The sequence below is a fragment of the Cygnus olor genome, chromosome 11 (assembly GCF_009769625.2).
Source record: "Cygnus olor isolate bCygOlo1 chromosome 11, bCygOlo1.pri.v2, whole genome shotgun sequence".
NCBI lineage: Eukaryota > Metazoa > Chordata > Aves > Anseriformes > Anatidae > Cygnus > Cygnus olor.
In genome coordinates, this window is record NC_049179.1 from 19,991,608 (window position 1) to 20,007,766 (window position 16,159).

A 16,159-nucleotide genomic window follows, 5' to 3' on the forward strand; every position below is an offset into this window, starting at 1 on the left:
TTAGCCTGACTCTTCAAGAACTTCTACAAACCAAACACAGGCAGTTCAGACCAGGCAGACTCTGTTGTTTTGTTAAAACGGGTCAGGAATATGAACGTTTTGGAGATTGTCTTCATCTGGCTGCAAAAGCAATCCCAGGGACAGATTTGGTGCTCTGGTTAACTGCTGGGTCTCGGAGGTGCTGCTGTGCTGTCAGCTCACGGACAGGCCCGAGTCTGCTGTGCCAGGGCGGCTTTGCTCCCTTTTCTCATTAGTCCCCTTGACTTTTTTCCTCCTTTTCCTTGTTTTTGGGCTTGGTTGGTTTTATGCTGCTGTTTTGCATTCTTTCATATTTAAAACAGTTCATAAATCCACATAAGGGTAATTTCCCTCACGGAGAAGTTCAAGCGTTTTATGTATTGTGTGAACATTTAGGTGCTGCAAATTGGAAAAACAAGACAACACGCGAGTATGGCTTTCCCCACTTGCATGTGGGCTGCAAGACCTGGTCTGAGCTGTGCTCTTAGTCTGAATTTTTAGGTCTGAATTTTTGGGTAGACTCGTGTGGTGCCAGGAGTTGGACTCGATGATCCTTGTGGGTCCCTTCCAGCTCGGGATATTCCATGGTTCTGTGATTCTGTGGGCGTTTGTCTTCGAGCACTGCTGCTGGCCCTTGCATGTGCAGAGAGCGAACGTTTGTCTTCTACCTGTGTGCAGCAAATCTGGGGCTTCAGGAAGGTGTTGGGCTTGCCAGGCTTGCACACATCTGAAAAATGGGATTGCACATCTGGGCATGGGGTATGTACGGGGGGCGTGTGCCAGTCACTGAGTGGACTCCTTGGCCAGAAGGGCTGATAACTGCTTCACTTGAGGACCAGACGTGTGTGAGGACTGCGTCCCAGCCTTCTTATGATCTCTGTGACCTTGAGAAGCCTTTCAGTCTTTCCCTTCCACAGGAAATCACACTCAGATAAGTGGAGAAGTCTGGCGGGGCCTCCAGCTCTCCCCAGCGCCCTTTCAGGGCAGTTTTGCCCTCAACCAAGCTGCTGCTTCTGGCCAAATAAGCCAGGGAGCAGAGTGAAAGCAGGAAGGACAGAAATACCTGGAGAAAACCATGCTATTTGTGCCCTTCCAAAGGAAAATGTTTTAAAAATAAGCCATAAATACTTAATTGGTGTAGCAGTGGAGATGACTTCAGGGTTTCCCTGCGAATGCAGAGCAGATGCATTGCCAAGACGGCTGATGAAAGGGAAGGACTTCTGCCTTCAGGAGTCTGGGGAGATTTGGGCCCCGGTAAGAGGCACTGGGGAGCAGAGGTTCCCTCCCAGCAGGACTCTGCTCTCCCTGTGCCCCCTGTGACCCCAGCTCTTGCTGAGGGTGCTGGAGCCGGGGCCGTGCTGTAGCCACAGACCTAACGCAGGGCACAGGCGGTCTTCTCCTTAGGGCCAGGGAAGGACAGCGATGCACAGGGTGGCAGAGATGTTCCCAGCCCCAAACCCCAGGCAAACATCCAGCCTGATCTCATCCCCTTTCCCTTCAGTCTACCTCCAGCCCCTACACCTTCACCCAGACCCTGAATCAGGTTCTGTATTTTAAAAAGATATCTGATTTCAGAATAGCATCCCTGAGCACCAGCGAAGCTGCCTCTCATGAGAAATTGTTCCGGTATGTCATTTCCCTCACAGCTAGGAGATTACATCTTAATTTAAGGTCGAATACGTCTAGTTGCAAGTTCCAGTCATTAGATCTTATTAAGCAAGGCTGAAAAGTCCCCCACTATCAGATCCCTTTTTGAAGTTCTTCTGTGCAGTAATAAAATCCTCTCTTAACTTTTGGGAGGCGGTCTTTGGAGAGAGGGCTAAACATAGCACTGAGGGTAATAAAAAAAAAAAGTTTAAATTGGCAGAGAAAACAAAACAAAACAAAAAAAACAACCAACCCCAAAGCCCATCCCTTCCCCCCAAGAACTTTAAGGAACTGAATTAAAAATGAAAGCTGGGAAATTTCAGGTTTGTGGTTGCCTCCACCCACCTTGCTCGTCTGTTCTGCAGCTGCACGAGATAGGAGAGGTCGCCCAAGAGGTGCTTTTAAAATTTACTAAATAAGAAGTGCAGCCTTCTTATCTCGCAGGCAGCGTGCGCTCGCTTACGGTGGGGAGAGCAGCTCTAGAGAATTTCCTCGGGTTTGTGGGTTTCAGCTAGATCGCTAATGTTAATTTAAAATAGATCTCTGTGGTTTAGTAGCTCTCCCTTTGCGGTGTGCTTATCAGAAGAACGCATTTCTGTCTCTTCAGGAAGACAGAGGATGGGAAAAAAAGACTGCTCTGAAAATACTGTGCTGAAAGAGATGCTGCCTTCTGGGGCAACACAGAGAGCTTGGGACCTGCTCTGCTGTGGGTGTAACGCTCCCGAGAGCCTTCACAGCCAGAGCAGGGGCTCCTCGCTCCTTCCCTTGGGTGGATTCCAGCTCAGATAATTGCCCTCTGCCCACTTAAGTTTCTTCCTGCAGTTTCAACTGAATGTTATTTTTTTGCTTCCGCCTTTGAAAATAAACCTATAGTTAGCATAATTGGCACAGAGGTGGCAGCAGCGGTAGAGAAAGCGATCTGTGTATCTACTCGAAGGTGTTATTTAATGTAATTAACCGGAGCGTGGATCTGCTGCCTCCCGCAATGGATTCAGCTCCCAGCTCAGAGCCGGGCTCCGTGCTTCTCGTTTTAAAGCTGGTTCTTCAGGTACTGTAGCACTTACAGGGAGTACAGGTCTGATCCTGCAGTCTGCTAAGCAGCCTCGGCTCCCATTGAAAGGAGGGAGATGCTGAGATAGTTCAGCATCTCCCAGGAGCAGGGATTTGAATGTGAGACGAGTTAGGATACGGCTTTGGGATCGGCATTTGGTTCGTGACTCTGGGATTAAGGGCTTAAAATAATTCTGCTGTGAACAGGCGTCGAGTTTAGAGCTACCTTAGAGCTAAATAGCTGAAAATATGCCTGACAGCAGGAATCGGAGCCTTCCTCAAAGTCTGTCTGTTTCAGGGCTTGGCCACAGGTGGAAGCTGTCTGAAATAACCTCAATAGCGGTGCGAGCGCAGTCCCTCCTGGCATGGACAATAACCCCAGAACGAGCCGTGCTGGACCAGCAGCAGCACTTAGTCACATCGCGCTTATTTCCAGAGGAGGCCCCACGTGGCTGATCAGCCCCGTTGTTTTTCGTTTTCCTTTCCTTCTTGCCTGGTGTGGCAGTGCCACGTGGCTGTAATTCACCCGCAGCCAGCAGCAAGACGAGCCGAGCTCAGGTCCTGCTGGTATTAGCACAAATGATGTTCTGGTTGATAAATCTTCAGAAAGAGGGCTTTAGCTTCCATCATTTCCTCTTCATAGCTTGGGCTGGCTGAATTAGTTCAAGCCCGTGGTATACCAAAGGCTGAGAGTGGCTGTTTCTGAATTGATTTGCCTATCTGGAGCAAAATCTTAATGTGCCCTTATTGCTAAAGCAGAGGAATGTTCCTGCTAATGACCAGCCTCACGTAAGAGTCAATGAGAGCGATACGAGCGATGGCAGGAATATTCTGACTCGAGCAGCCAGCTAAAAATACACCGAGCGACGTCGGCAGCCTTCCCGGCAGGACCTGCGGAGAGCCATCGTCGGGAGCTGCCACCCACAGATCTGCACGGGGTGAGCAAGCCCCGGAGGGGGAGGAGGATCTGTGTTGATACGCAGCCAGGAGTTGCTCTAGAAACAGGGCTAATAACAGTCTGCCGGGGATGGGCTTTTACTTGTGATGGCTTTGGTTCTCCCTGGCATTTCACGCAGAACCAGGAAATGAAGGCAGGCGCGCTGAACATCAAAAAGCTTTTAACTAGGCGTTTTTGCCTAATATCCTAAGGAAATGAGGCTGGTGTGATCACACTGCCTCTGGGGGTGTGTGTGTGTGTCTAACAGCTTTTGAATTCACTGGCCGATTCCAAGCAAACTTAGCAAAAGGGTGAAGAGCTCAAAGAGGGATACGTTCCTACAAGTCTGGGGAAAGCAGGTGGCAGGGGAGCGAACGGGAGAGCCCCTGGTAGCACCGTGCTGCGGGAGGAGGCCAAGCAGCTCCCCTCCCCTTAAACATCCGAGATCCACGTGGAGAAAAGGGGGTGGAGGAAGATCGAGTCAGACAAGTGGAAAGTGAGGGAGGCTTTGTTAGTTTTGCTTGTGGTGGATGCTCTTGCCGTAGTGCCAGAATTGTTGGGTTACCTACATGTTTTGCACCACGCGCTTTTCAGGTGATGGGAGTTGCATAGAGCTGGGCCTCCAGACTTCCCTTTTGGGCAGCACCTCTGTGGGGAGAAGTCGGCTGCTTCCAGGGGCACTCTGCGGGGAATACGAGCACAGCAAGGGTTAAGTAACGTTGAAAACCCACTACTCTGTCAGCCCATGCAATTATTGTTATTGCTCAAAGCAGTCTCCTTCATCCCCAACCTGTACAAGAATGAATTTCATTTCAGATTCCCCAAATAATCCTCTGCGACAGTAAAGTTGGTCGTCAAAGGCTTTAAGTAGCAAGATCAGTTTGTAGTTGTTTCTATGCTGCCTCCGGGGAGATGCAGCCCTTTAATGGTAGGAGAGCGTATGGAGTTTTAAAGGGCCTAAAGGCTTTTTGACTGATATTTATAGAGACTGAACTCTTTGAGCACGAATGTTTGATTCTAATGATCTGTCTGGCTGTACTGCTAATAAAGCTTTACATGCAGAATTTAGCAGGGACACCTCAGCTAACACTCTTCCTGCAGGGAAAATCCAGTGGAACATTTATGGACCCTTGCAAGTTTGCTTAGACTCCCAGCTTCTGTAAATCCTGCTAGTCCTTACCACTGGGATTTACCATCCGACAGAAGGAGGTTGTGGAAACTCTTTATTACTGTCTGGGTAACTGCCTGCTGTCCAGCTTCCTCTGCTAGGTCTAGAGAGCAGCTTATTTTGTAGATCTACCACCAGATCCAGGTGCTTCCCTTGCTATTGATGTAAGGAAGGAAGACTACAGCAGCACTTGTGGCCACAGCAAGTGTTTTATTTCATCACGAGCCTGCAGAAGGACTGCGTGAGCCCATTCCTGGGGACAATTCCCTCTTTTTCACTGGCTGCTGTGGTTCAGCAGTCGCAAGCTGGGAGTGCTGTGCTTTAAACTCCCCGGCATCACCAGCTGAGGCAGCCTGTGCTTGCCATGGCAGAAGGGGAGAGGAGGAGTGCCAGGAGGAGCTATGGCGAGCAGAGAGCGTGCTCAAGCCAGCTTAGCCACGATAACACCCAGCCGAGCACCCAGCCCACCTCCTGGGCTGGCTGGAAGAATGTATTTGAAATGGTGAGGAGTGGATAGAAAATCCTGCTTTCAGCCATACCTGGAAGTACTCAGATATTTCCTGGTTGGCTCTTTTAGAGCTGAGATCTTCCAAGCAGGCTCGGCATGAATTAAAATCATGCAATTATAACATATATGCTCGTTCCCAGTCTGCTTGGTCACGTTGGGAAGAGCAGTTTCAGGCACTAGCACAGCACTGCGGTGCTGTTTGAAGGGCTTTGGGCACCGCGCTGTAGGGCGCTAGGTTAATAAAATTAGAGTGCTGGAAAGTGACTGGCAAACACAGTTTGTATTTTCTGGCTTGACTAATCCATATGCCCTCCTGAGAACTGCGTAATGAGCTTCTGTGACAGTGCTGCAACGGGTAGGTTGGAGAACCTGCCGTCTCCTTAGAGAAAAAGTGTTCGTCACGAATATTAGATTGGCCCCTTTTGATTTGACTTTCCATAAGTCCTCTACTGCACTGTGCTGAAATCATGCTTCAGCTGTGGAGCTCCCTTCCTCGTGGTCCCAGGGATACACACGGGGCACATTGGGCTCCTTTCAGTTCTGTGGCGGCTGCTTTTTTTTTCTTTTTTTTTTTTTTTTAAAAGAGAAGTTAACTACTGAAAATGAGGATTGTGACATAGTGGGTGGGATTCCCTCAGGGTAAGTGTAGCAGGCAGGTTGGATTTCTCCTCAGAGTCCTAACAGATATGGCATTCACACTTGTTAGTGTTTGAAAATTAGTAATGAATAATGTTAATGTGGCTGAACAATCCGCTGTCAGTGGTGTTGGCCACATGCAAGGAAGGATTTTTGAGAAGCACGGGTGGCTCAGAGCCTGCGGTCTCCAACCTTCCAGCTGCAGAGCAGTTTGGCCTTGATATGCAAAGCACTTAGGTCCGTAATTAATGCTAATTATCTCGTATAGTCCCATTTATATCAAAGCTACTTGCTAGTGTACAGTTAAATACTTCCCTGGGTTAAGGCGGATGGCTCGGTGATGTGCAGGACCCTGGCACTGGTGACTTTGTGCCTGTAGCAGCTCGAGCTGTCAGACTTGTCACATTTTGTAATTCCTGAGCCTGAGCAGGGACACTTCACACAGGTGGGGGGAAGTTCCTGCTCCAGTCAAGATCCAGGATTTTACTTCACTCTAAAAAAAGATACACGGGGAAATAGGAGCTGACAGGGTACGCGTTTCTCATGGATACTTGAAGTTAGCCGAGAAATAAAATAGCAAGGCTCAAAGGAGAAAAATGCAAAGTTGTCTTGATTCTACATTCCACGCTCAGAAAAAGTTTTCACGTGTGTTTTCTGCTGAAACTAGTGAACAGTTCCCATCTCTTCTTTCTGTTTTCAGCAATTATTCAATTGTAATGAGGCTATTGAGAAAAAAAAAGTAGTCATAGGAAGTGGTGAAGTCGGCAGTTAAATACTACAGAAACTATGTCCCTTATTTCTATTAAATGCCTTTTCAAAAAGAAGACTCTTATTTTGGGAGCCTTGGAGCTACTTGCAATAGGCCAGAGCAACCTCTCACCATACAGACGTGTTTGAAGAGAATTCCTACCCCAGTAAAAAGTAGTTTATTCCCTCTCATCCAGGAAGCAGGGGTGGAGTATAAAGAAAAAGAACATCTATAAATCACGTCTTTGATGCCAGATTAATGAGATGTGAGTTATGAATCATGTATTAGGGCGAGAAGGCTCTGACTTCTATTATCACGACTGTCCCGTATCTTTGTTTTCATTGCCTATTACCATTCCATTAACACGTTTTAAATTTAAAAAGTTGTACATCTGAAAATATCACCCTCTGAAGTCTCTTTGAAATACCTGTTAAAACAGGCACGTGAGGTAGAACCGAAATACTTATGTGTTGCCTTTTTGCAGTAGGGGGTTGATATCAGGAGAAGATAGAGTCTGTTGGGGTCTCGGGTGTTTCTTGGTTGAGAACTGAGTGGTTGAGGGAAGGGTAAAGAAAGTAAATATTTCATCTCTTTCATTTTTCATACAGGCATGCTTGGAATCCTTCCTCATCAATAGAGGTTTTGCTGGATGTTGGCAATGTCCCTCGGGCAATGTACAAGATTAATACTACTCCCTATCTAATTACAGGGTTACTGACGGATATTACTAAGGCCCCAGCAATGCAAGTTCCTTACGTTGCACTTTTCCCCCCGTCTAGAGCTTACAGAAAGAAAAGAGGGGGGGAAAAAGTGAGCTTAGGAAGGTATAAAGGTATGACTCAAGTTCTTTTTCTGCAGTACACGTAGGAGCTAACATTTTGCTCCTGAACCAGGGCAAGTTTAGAGGTGACTTTTTTTTTTTAAATGAACCACCAAGGTTTATGGGAGAACTGCATGTTTTGCAGTCTGGAGGTAACATTAGTGCATAACAAAAGGAGTTTTCTTTGGAGTTTGTGCTCGGTGGCAAATAGCTTTGATCAGATAATGTCTAGTGAGGAATGTTTATGGGCAGGATTTTACCCCGTGCTCGAGCCATGCTGACGAGCCAGGTAAAGAGTTCAGGAATTAAACTTGGCCCTAAACAAAACCAAGTCAGATATCAAAATTAGGTATAGAAAAATGCTGCCTCTTAAGTCATGGCAGAATCTGGTGCTTATAGCATGAGATTTAATGCAGTTGTGAGCCACAAGGCTACCTGAATGCAAGGGGTGCCAGTCCGCAGCAAACAACCAAGGGAAAGCAGAATACAAAGGTTTATTACAACTTGACTTTTTCATCCTTAACTACGGTGATCACACCGTCTTTCTGATCTATTATCTCCGTTATTTCAAAGAGTCTGCATAGCCCCGTGTGCCGGCAGTTTTCCTACTGCCAGTGTTGTGGTGGCTGCTGAGGATTTCCCTCCTAGGTGCTTGCTGGTTGGAAATTTGAATACTTTTAATCAACTATCAAGTCTCTGCAGGTGGTTTTCTTTCTAGGAAACAGCTTTTTCTGACAACGTAATATGAAACAGTGACTCAAAATTCCTGCCCACATTAAAGGGGTCCTAGAGGAACTTCTAATTGTCGCGGAAATGCTGATTTAAGGTCCCAGGAAAATTTCCATGGACACGTTTCGTGGAATTAATTTTCATTTTACATATTTTCTTACATAATTAATTGAGTTGAGGCAATTAGTGGAATATACCGCTGTCTTTTCTAAGTAGTGGCACGGTAAGTTTCAGCGTACGGCAGTGTTTTATGGGACGTTGCTGTGCGTGCTTCACGTAGGGCAGCACCAAGAAGTGGTGTTGTACACTGAGCACAGCCAGCATGCCATGCTAGAGGGATTCTCCGTCCTCAGGAGCTTTCGCTGCAAATAGACAGATGAGAAGGTGAGAAACGTGTGCTGGGAGCCACTGCCAACTGATTAAAGCCTAGCGCTCGGCAGCCCTCCTGGTGTCGCAGTGGGGTGAGCAGGTCCAGCCTTCGCGCCCCGAGCTCCTTGGCTGACCTTGGGCTGCATGGGGCAGCCCCCTGCCACTTGCCCAGTAGGCAGCCGTCCCCCCGGGGCTCCTGGCAGCGAGGCGAGGAGCTGTGCAAGTCCGTAGTGCCTTGGACCCCTCTTCTGAGAGTGTGAAGTGGGTTCCTACCCCTGCTGCTATTCCTCTTCGCCCTCCATGTGCCCCTCGCTGTGCGGGGCAGGGTCCCCACTGGGCACGGAGCTGGGGCTGCATGTGGCTCTGCCGCTCCCTTGCTGGCTCTGGAGGAGGCTGAGAGCACGGCAAAGGTTTGCTCCACCGGACTTCTCACTGACTTCTTCCTCCCCTTTGTGCATGTCGTCTTCTAATAATACCTCCTCTATGAATTCATCGCCTACAGCACAGACATTAGATAAATAAAGCGAGCGTGGGCCCGGAGCCAGCCGGGATTGCATAAATATACTGAAACCTTGAGTAGTTGGGCTTTGCTTGCTGAGCCACTTGAAGTGGTGCTTGTTCCTGGTGCAAGGCTTCCTGACGGCTGGAGGAGGCTGACGCGGGAAGGTGGGAGAGGAGGGGGTGTGATGGATGGCGCGGTGCTGTGCTGGGGTGTTCCCATTTGACTCCCTGTCAGTCTTTTCAGCAGCTAAGTGGCGCGTTTCCTTCTCCCGAGTTACACCTGGGCTTCGCCGGGATGCGTGCAAAGTGACACCGAATTTTCGGTTTCCAAAAGAGCAGAGCTGGGAGGTAACGGGAGGTAATCCCCAGGCACAAGGCTGTGCCGTCTCCTCTCCGTGCCACGCCACGTGGAGGTGCAGCGCCAGGAAGCCAGCTGTGGGAGCCAAACCTGGGGACAGGGATGAAAGGGTGCGAAGCGGAGAATCCCACTGCCTGACCCCACAGCCCACAACTCTCTGGGCTGAAGAAGGGGAAACCTGGCTGGCTGGCTTCGGCTCGGCAAGGAGAACCGCAAGGAGAGCCAGCGCTGCCTCTCCTCTCAGCACAGCCTGACCACCAGAGATGCCCCCAGCGCGGCACGGGCGCGAGGGGACAGTGCCTCGAGGCACGTTGGCCGCTTCTTCCTCCCCTCCCAGCTGCCTCCTGCCCAGAACTGCAGGTGAATTCTCTTCCCAGTCTTTTTCCAGTCTCCTCACGAACTTGTGCATGGTTGGGAAATGCGAAAGGCGCTCCTGCAGATCTTCCCGAGCTTCCCCCGAGTTAGCACCACGAGTATTGTCTCATTTCAGACATCTGCCATCATTAAAGCTCCTGTGTTTGCAGATATTATTACATTAATGCATCAGCCAGGCTCCAAGCTTTTGATGATGTGCATGATATATTGGTGTCTGACTTCAACAGCCCTGTCGCTCCAGTGACATGTCAGTTGGTTGCCACCAGTTGCCACCAGTTCGGGCCAGGTACTGGTGGGCTCAGTTACTGGGGCCAGACCTTTAGGTATACGCTGTCAGAGCTCCTTTGCAAGATGATGCCATGATTTACACCACGTGAGGATGTGGCCCTTGTGATACTGCCTGTTCTGAAGTGGGAGAACAAGATTCAAAGGAAACCCAAGAAAGCTGGGGGCCCTGAAGGCACGAGCCCAGCAGGCAGGGTTGAGCCACGCGTCGAGGAGCTCGGATCCAAGGGGGTCGCTTGGCTTCGGGTTCCTTTTCGGGCTCTTGTTGGCTCTGACGTGTTTGGGCAGCAAGCACGGTGTTGTTTGGAAACTTTAGGATTGTGCTAACCTGAGTGTCCTCACCAAAAAGGATATTGATGAGCTGGCACCTGTATAAAGAGCTTTGCACTGCCGCGCCTCCCGCCGACTCCCCATGCTGGTGCAACAAGGCGCTCCGTTGCCAATAGACCAAGGTTCTGTAAAACATCTTGAAATGCCAATAAATTCAGAGACACAGCTTGGAGGCTGTCGGCTGGAAGTTGCTAGCTGAGTATAAACAAGCTGGGCATATCTGCTTACTCCGATTTATTTGCCTCGGTGCGGTGAGAGCGGAGCAGTTGGCCCGATTTGGGTTTTCGGGCATGGTTTGGGGAAGGTGAATCTGTAAGGAGCCACACTAGGTTTGTCTGCACATCCTCGCTGCTAACACATTCAGGTCATCTTAAGTCATGTTGCTGGTAGATTGCAGGTGGCCCTAAGGACACGTACGCGTTGCCTGTTGGAAATAGCATTCTTCAGATTCACACACAAGTGTCTGTTTCACTTTTTTTAGCCGTCGATGAGCTTCCAGCTGAAACACGAAGCTCGGTTTGTGAGCTCTCATAGGTATTAAGGATCTCCAACAGCTTTTTGCAAATGTAAGGGTATTAAACCCTTGGGCTTGGCTACATTCCAAAGGAAGGAGTCTTATTCTGAAACCTTAAGGTTTCTCCTGTGCTCAAGGGAGTTGAAGATATTTCGCACTTCTCAGATCTCACATGATTGCAAGCAACTTGCCCGGGTCACACAGGAAATCTGCTGGGGAAAAGGACTTGCACCTCAGCTCTCCCAGCTTCCAGGAGAGCTTCTGGCCTGCTTAGGGGATATGCAGGGTGGGAATGGCCAAAACCCATAACCGGAAATTCCCAGAGCCCCCAGGAGTGCTGGGGTCCTTGGGGAGGGCACCCGCAGGAGGCTGCGGTGGTGGAAGAGGTGTGAGCCCCAGCTCAGCCCCTCTTTCTTCTAACGGGGGAACAAAGAAACCCTGTCACCTTTATCTGGCAGTCTGTGTTCGTGGAACTTGAAGAATTTAACATCTCTGGGGCTGCTGCTGGTATCGCTGGGGTCGGCCGTGGCAGAGTGTGATCCTGGGAACGCAACCAGGTTAAACAAGAAGCCCTGAAGAGGTGGGCACGGTGACAGAGCCGTCTCTGCTACGTCCACCAAGCTAAGCCGCAGGCAGGTCAGTGACAAGGGCGATTCCCAGTGGCTGCTGTACTTGGGGATGTGGGAAGAAACTGGTCCTGAAGAGTGGAGATGGCTCTGTCTGCAGGACACGGCTGAGACCAGCCTGTCTGTTCCTGGGGGAAGCCACCCCTGCAGACAGCAGAGACACCGGTGGGACCTTCGTAACGTCCTGAGGCTGCCTGAGAAGAGAGCCCCTTGCTACGGAGCTGTGATGTGCCCTGCATTGCACACTGGCTCAGCCTGTGTAGGAATATCCGCAGTTTGGCTGGAGAGAAAATCTTTAGAGGCATAAAGTCAAGCCCTTCTGACTTTGACACTGCTGATCCAAGTCATACCGCTGCTGCATTTCAGTCTGCAGGCTTACCAAAGGCATCTAGCACATTTCTTGGCCCCGGAACAGGGAAGAAGATACATCTAGGAAAGATTTGCCAGAAAGCTCCCCGTGGTGTGGGGTTTTGCATCCAGTATCAGAGAGCATCCATGGATACGATGGTGTCTGTGAGCTTCGTACGGTTGCGAGCTTCGTACGGTTGCAAGCTTCATTAGTAGCCCTGCTAATTGCTTTGATTTTAAAGTAAGGGGCTCAGTAAAGCACTTAGCAGGAGAAGAAATGTAGATGAAAACCAGACCTTGATGAAGTGTCTCATTAACTAAAAAGGCAGTGATTTCTGGCATTAACCCACCCCACACACATCTATAAGGCTGGTTATAACGGCTTGGCAAATACGCAATAAACAGACGATCAGAACACACCTTGGAGCAGATTCAGGTTTGTGCTACTCGTGGTTTATAGGGGCGTAATTCCACTGACATCAAGCTGGGACAGCACAGCACGGGATCGGGGCTCTGGCTCTTCTCCCCTGCTTCTCTGAACATTGTGCTTTTTTCTTCCCGTGCACTGAGCTCACAGGGAAGAAAATAGAAATAGGATCAACTTGAACCAGTGTGAAAAAGTGGCCCTTTCCAAGGCTTGCAGAGCTCATGGAGACAAGATCGATCATCACACAGGCACGGAGCGTGACCACATAAATCTTCACTTCCAGCCCAACTCCATTTGGTAGGACACAGGCAACCTGGTTAAAAGTGACACGTTCGAGTTTTCCAGGGGCAAGGATGGCTGGAGCTGACACCTAATGAAAGACACTGGGAATCTGTTTTTGCTAACAGAAAGGAAAACAGAACAGCTACGTATCGTCCATCTGAAAAAGGCTGTAATTACCACTCCCCAAAATTATTTCTTATTTAATGAAACGTCTCTTTAGGCTGAACAAAGGGATTTTCAGAGAGGAGAGCACTGAAGGGCGGGACAGAGAACACAGGCAAGAACACAGTTCAATTACAGGGAATAAAATCCTCTCGACGTTATGACGCAGTTTGTGGGAGATCTTATTGGAAAGCTTGCCAGGCCAGAGCGATGTGTGCTTTTTTACACAGATATTCTGTATCTATTTATACTGCCCCTACCCGCTGCGAACCGCTATCTATAGTTCACCCAGAGGCACGAGGGGCACGCAGCTCATTCCTGCGTGCAAGTTTCGAAAGGGATCTGCTTTCTTTTCTACCAGCGAAACGCCAGATAAATTCCCGACGTGGGGATGCTGCCAAGCGTGGGAACACCCTCCCTGCATCCGACGGGAGATGCCCGTGCCCGAGTCGTGCTGGCAGCGGGGAGCAATCGCTCCTTTGGGGGCTCTTCCTCCCCCTGGCACCCTGCTAGGACAGGCTGGCTCCAGAGGAGCTGTCCCCGGGGTCAGGTGGAGGGGAGGAAGGCCAGTCGTGTCCTCGTGGAGCTGCGGGAGGTGGGCAGGAACCCCAGGGGGCTGCAGGAGGTGGTGACCACAGCAGGGATTGCCGGCCTTGGTGCATAATATTGCTCCCTCTGTAATGGGGAAGAAGCTTGACTCAGCTTCGGCTCTGCCAGCAGCAGCTCTGGGGGGGCTCAGAGTCCCTCGGGCCTCCTGGCTGCGCTGCGAATAAATCCTTTTGGTTATCCAACCGCTTGGAAGTCTGCAACCCATTTGCTGCTGGGGAAACTGCAGGCACCGCGTGGCTCGGCCGTTCGGTGACGGGCTGGGATGGCTCGCGAGGAAGCGGGGACTGTGCCAGGTCAGCTGCTGCATCCCCTGGGACCTCCCTTCCCGTAGCATCCAGCGCCTGCTGTACCGGCTCCAGCCCTGCTGCAGCTGCTGCCCCGCAGCACCCAGCCCGGGGGCGTGCGGAGCTCCTGGGGTGTTGGGGCCAGCACCTGAGCTCTTTTCAAGCACTTGGTGAGTGGTTATCTCAGTTAAACAGGATGGCTTGTAGTTTTAGAGCAATGCCCCCAATGAGAAGAGTGGTATTTTTAACACTTTCTAAAAGTTTTCTATCAATTGCCTTTTGAAAAATGAGGAAATATTGCGATTTTCATGCCAGGGACAAACCATGTATATTTAACACTTTTTTTTTTCTTTCTCTATTCTCTGTTCTCACCTCCTTTCTCCTCTCCTTCTCTTCTTATCTCCTTTCCTTTCCTTTCCTTTCCTTTCCTTTCCTTTCCTTTCCTTTCCTTTCCTTTCCTTTCCTTTCCTTTCCTTTCCTTTCCTTCCTTTCCTTTCCTTTCCTTTCCTTTCCTTTCCTTTCCTCTTCTTTTTTTCTCCTCAGGAAAGCAGTGCTGCTGATCTATCCTTTTATTGCTTGGATTAAATAAATACTCTGCGCTGTACCATACAGTAGAGTCAGGCCGTGTAGGAAATAACAGTGGATTTAACCTCTAGCACTGCTATAAAAGCAGCCTTAGTAAAATCTGAAGTAAATAATACAGCTGTGGAAATTACCTTTCTCCAGTTTATGCTGGTGGAAAAAAAAAAGTCTCCTGTAATGAAGTAAGACCCTTAGTCTGTGGTGTTAAGTTTCACGGGCAGGTTCAGGGATGGAACGTGGGATTGCTCTAAACGCCTAATGAAAGGGGCTTGCAACCGAAACAGGCAGCAGAACCAAGAACACATCATTCACATCATTTCTGGCGGTGCTTGGGACACGCTGCGTTCGCCGAGGAGGTGAATGGTGTGGAAAGGTGATGTCTGGTGGGCACAGCACCTCTCCTGGTGGTCCTGCAGGACCAGGGGCTCCTCGAGCTCTCCCTTTCCAGGCGCCTTGCTCCTCACAGAGCCTTGACCTCGCGTTGGGCTCCGCGTCTCGTTGTAGGACAGCCTGGTGGCACAGAGACAAAATTAATGAGGTCCCTAGGGCTTGGGCTCGTGTTCTGTGGCACTCTGGGGAGGGTTGCTTTATCAAAAGGCAGGTAGGGATGAAGGAGAGACTCAGCGCTAAGCTCTGACAGTCAGGAGGCAAAAGCCCTTTAAAACTGTCAAGGCTGAAACAGCAGCTCTGGGCCCATTTCATCAAAGCTCATCAACATAGGCAGGAAAACAGGCAGCCTGTTGGAGTACCAGGTACTTAATGAGGTTCAGAGACTGAAATGAATGGTTAAAACTGCAAATGTTAAACTTCCACTGCCCTCGGGCCAGTTTGAGAACCTATCTGCTCTCAGGATTGTTGCATGCTGGCAATCACCCTGCCATAATTAAGTAGTTTATTCTATCATGTTTTGATAAATTCCAACCTTCACCCGCTGGCTTACCCTGGGAAGGCTGGGTCCGTATGCTGCCTGATGTTTGTGGTGCATGGGGATTTGTTTCTGTTGTTCATTAATTCTTTCAAATTAAATGCACTTGGGAAGGAAAAATATTGATGGAAAAATAAAGAGCAACTTTCTCACAGACGGCTGCAGTGCGTTCTGCCTCGAATCCCGAGTCACTCCGAGCCAAGTTTTTCTAGTCTTTTGAAATCATGGATTTTGCTGGTACAAGCTGATAAAACTTACCTGCTTGCATTTTAAAGCTGACATGTGGGTGCAGCGCGTTGCTGTGAAAGGAGCACGACACGACCTCAGAAGGATTCGGCTTCGTTTTTGGTGATGTCTCCTTGACATTTGTTAGCCAAAGCAAATGCAAATAACATGCTGGAATGATTAAAGCTCCTTGCCTTAGCTGATGTTTTGACTCTGTGAAGTAGGTATAACAGGCACTTGAGTCTCAGTCAAAACAGTTTCTAGCAGCAATTCTCGCTAGAAGAGTATCAAAAAGGAGTGGGAAACGAATATCCCATTGGGTGCAAAGTTAGCAGGAACCAGGCCTGGGGGTACAGCTGTGAAGATGACCAAGGGGGATATTTACTCAACTGTAATTAACTTAATCAGCCACTGGGTATCAGTATTGTCTCACATCAATACACAAAAAAGATTATTTTTATGGAGCTGAACAACTTGGCAGTAAAAGTGGCGCTGCCGAGGACTGGAGCCGGACCTGGTCTATGGCTGTGTGAGGAGCGGGACGGTCAGAGTGCGAATTGCCTTCAGCTTTCAGCAGCCCCACCAAACCCTGCCCCGCAGCGCAGCTCCTCGAAGCCCTGTGGCCACGAGACCCTCGAGGGGCGAGCGGCAGCACCGGGTACTTGCCGGAGAGCTTGGTGCCCCGGGGGGGCTGGG

The 16,159-nt window shown here is 49.6% G+C and overlaps 1 long non-coding RNA gene across 2 annotated transcripts in view; it reads left to right on the forward strand.

The window, feature by feature from the left end:
- The window catches only part of LOC121076316, a 110,428-nt gene that overhangs the window by 36,382 nt on the left and 57,887 nt on the right, over window positions 1-16,159 (forward strand). Inside the window, exon 1 of one of the 2 annotated variants that reach the window (XR_005823465.1) lies at window positions 1,953-3,653. The exons of the other annotated variant lie outside the window; for it this stretch is intronic. This is a non-coding gene — a long non-coding RNA (uncharacterized LOC121076316). Of the gene's footprint in view, window positions 1-1,952; window positions 3,654-16,159 lie in introns of those variants that run through there. 2 annotated transcript variants of the gene reach the window in all.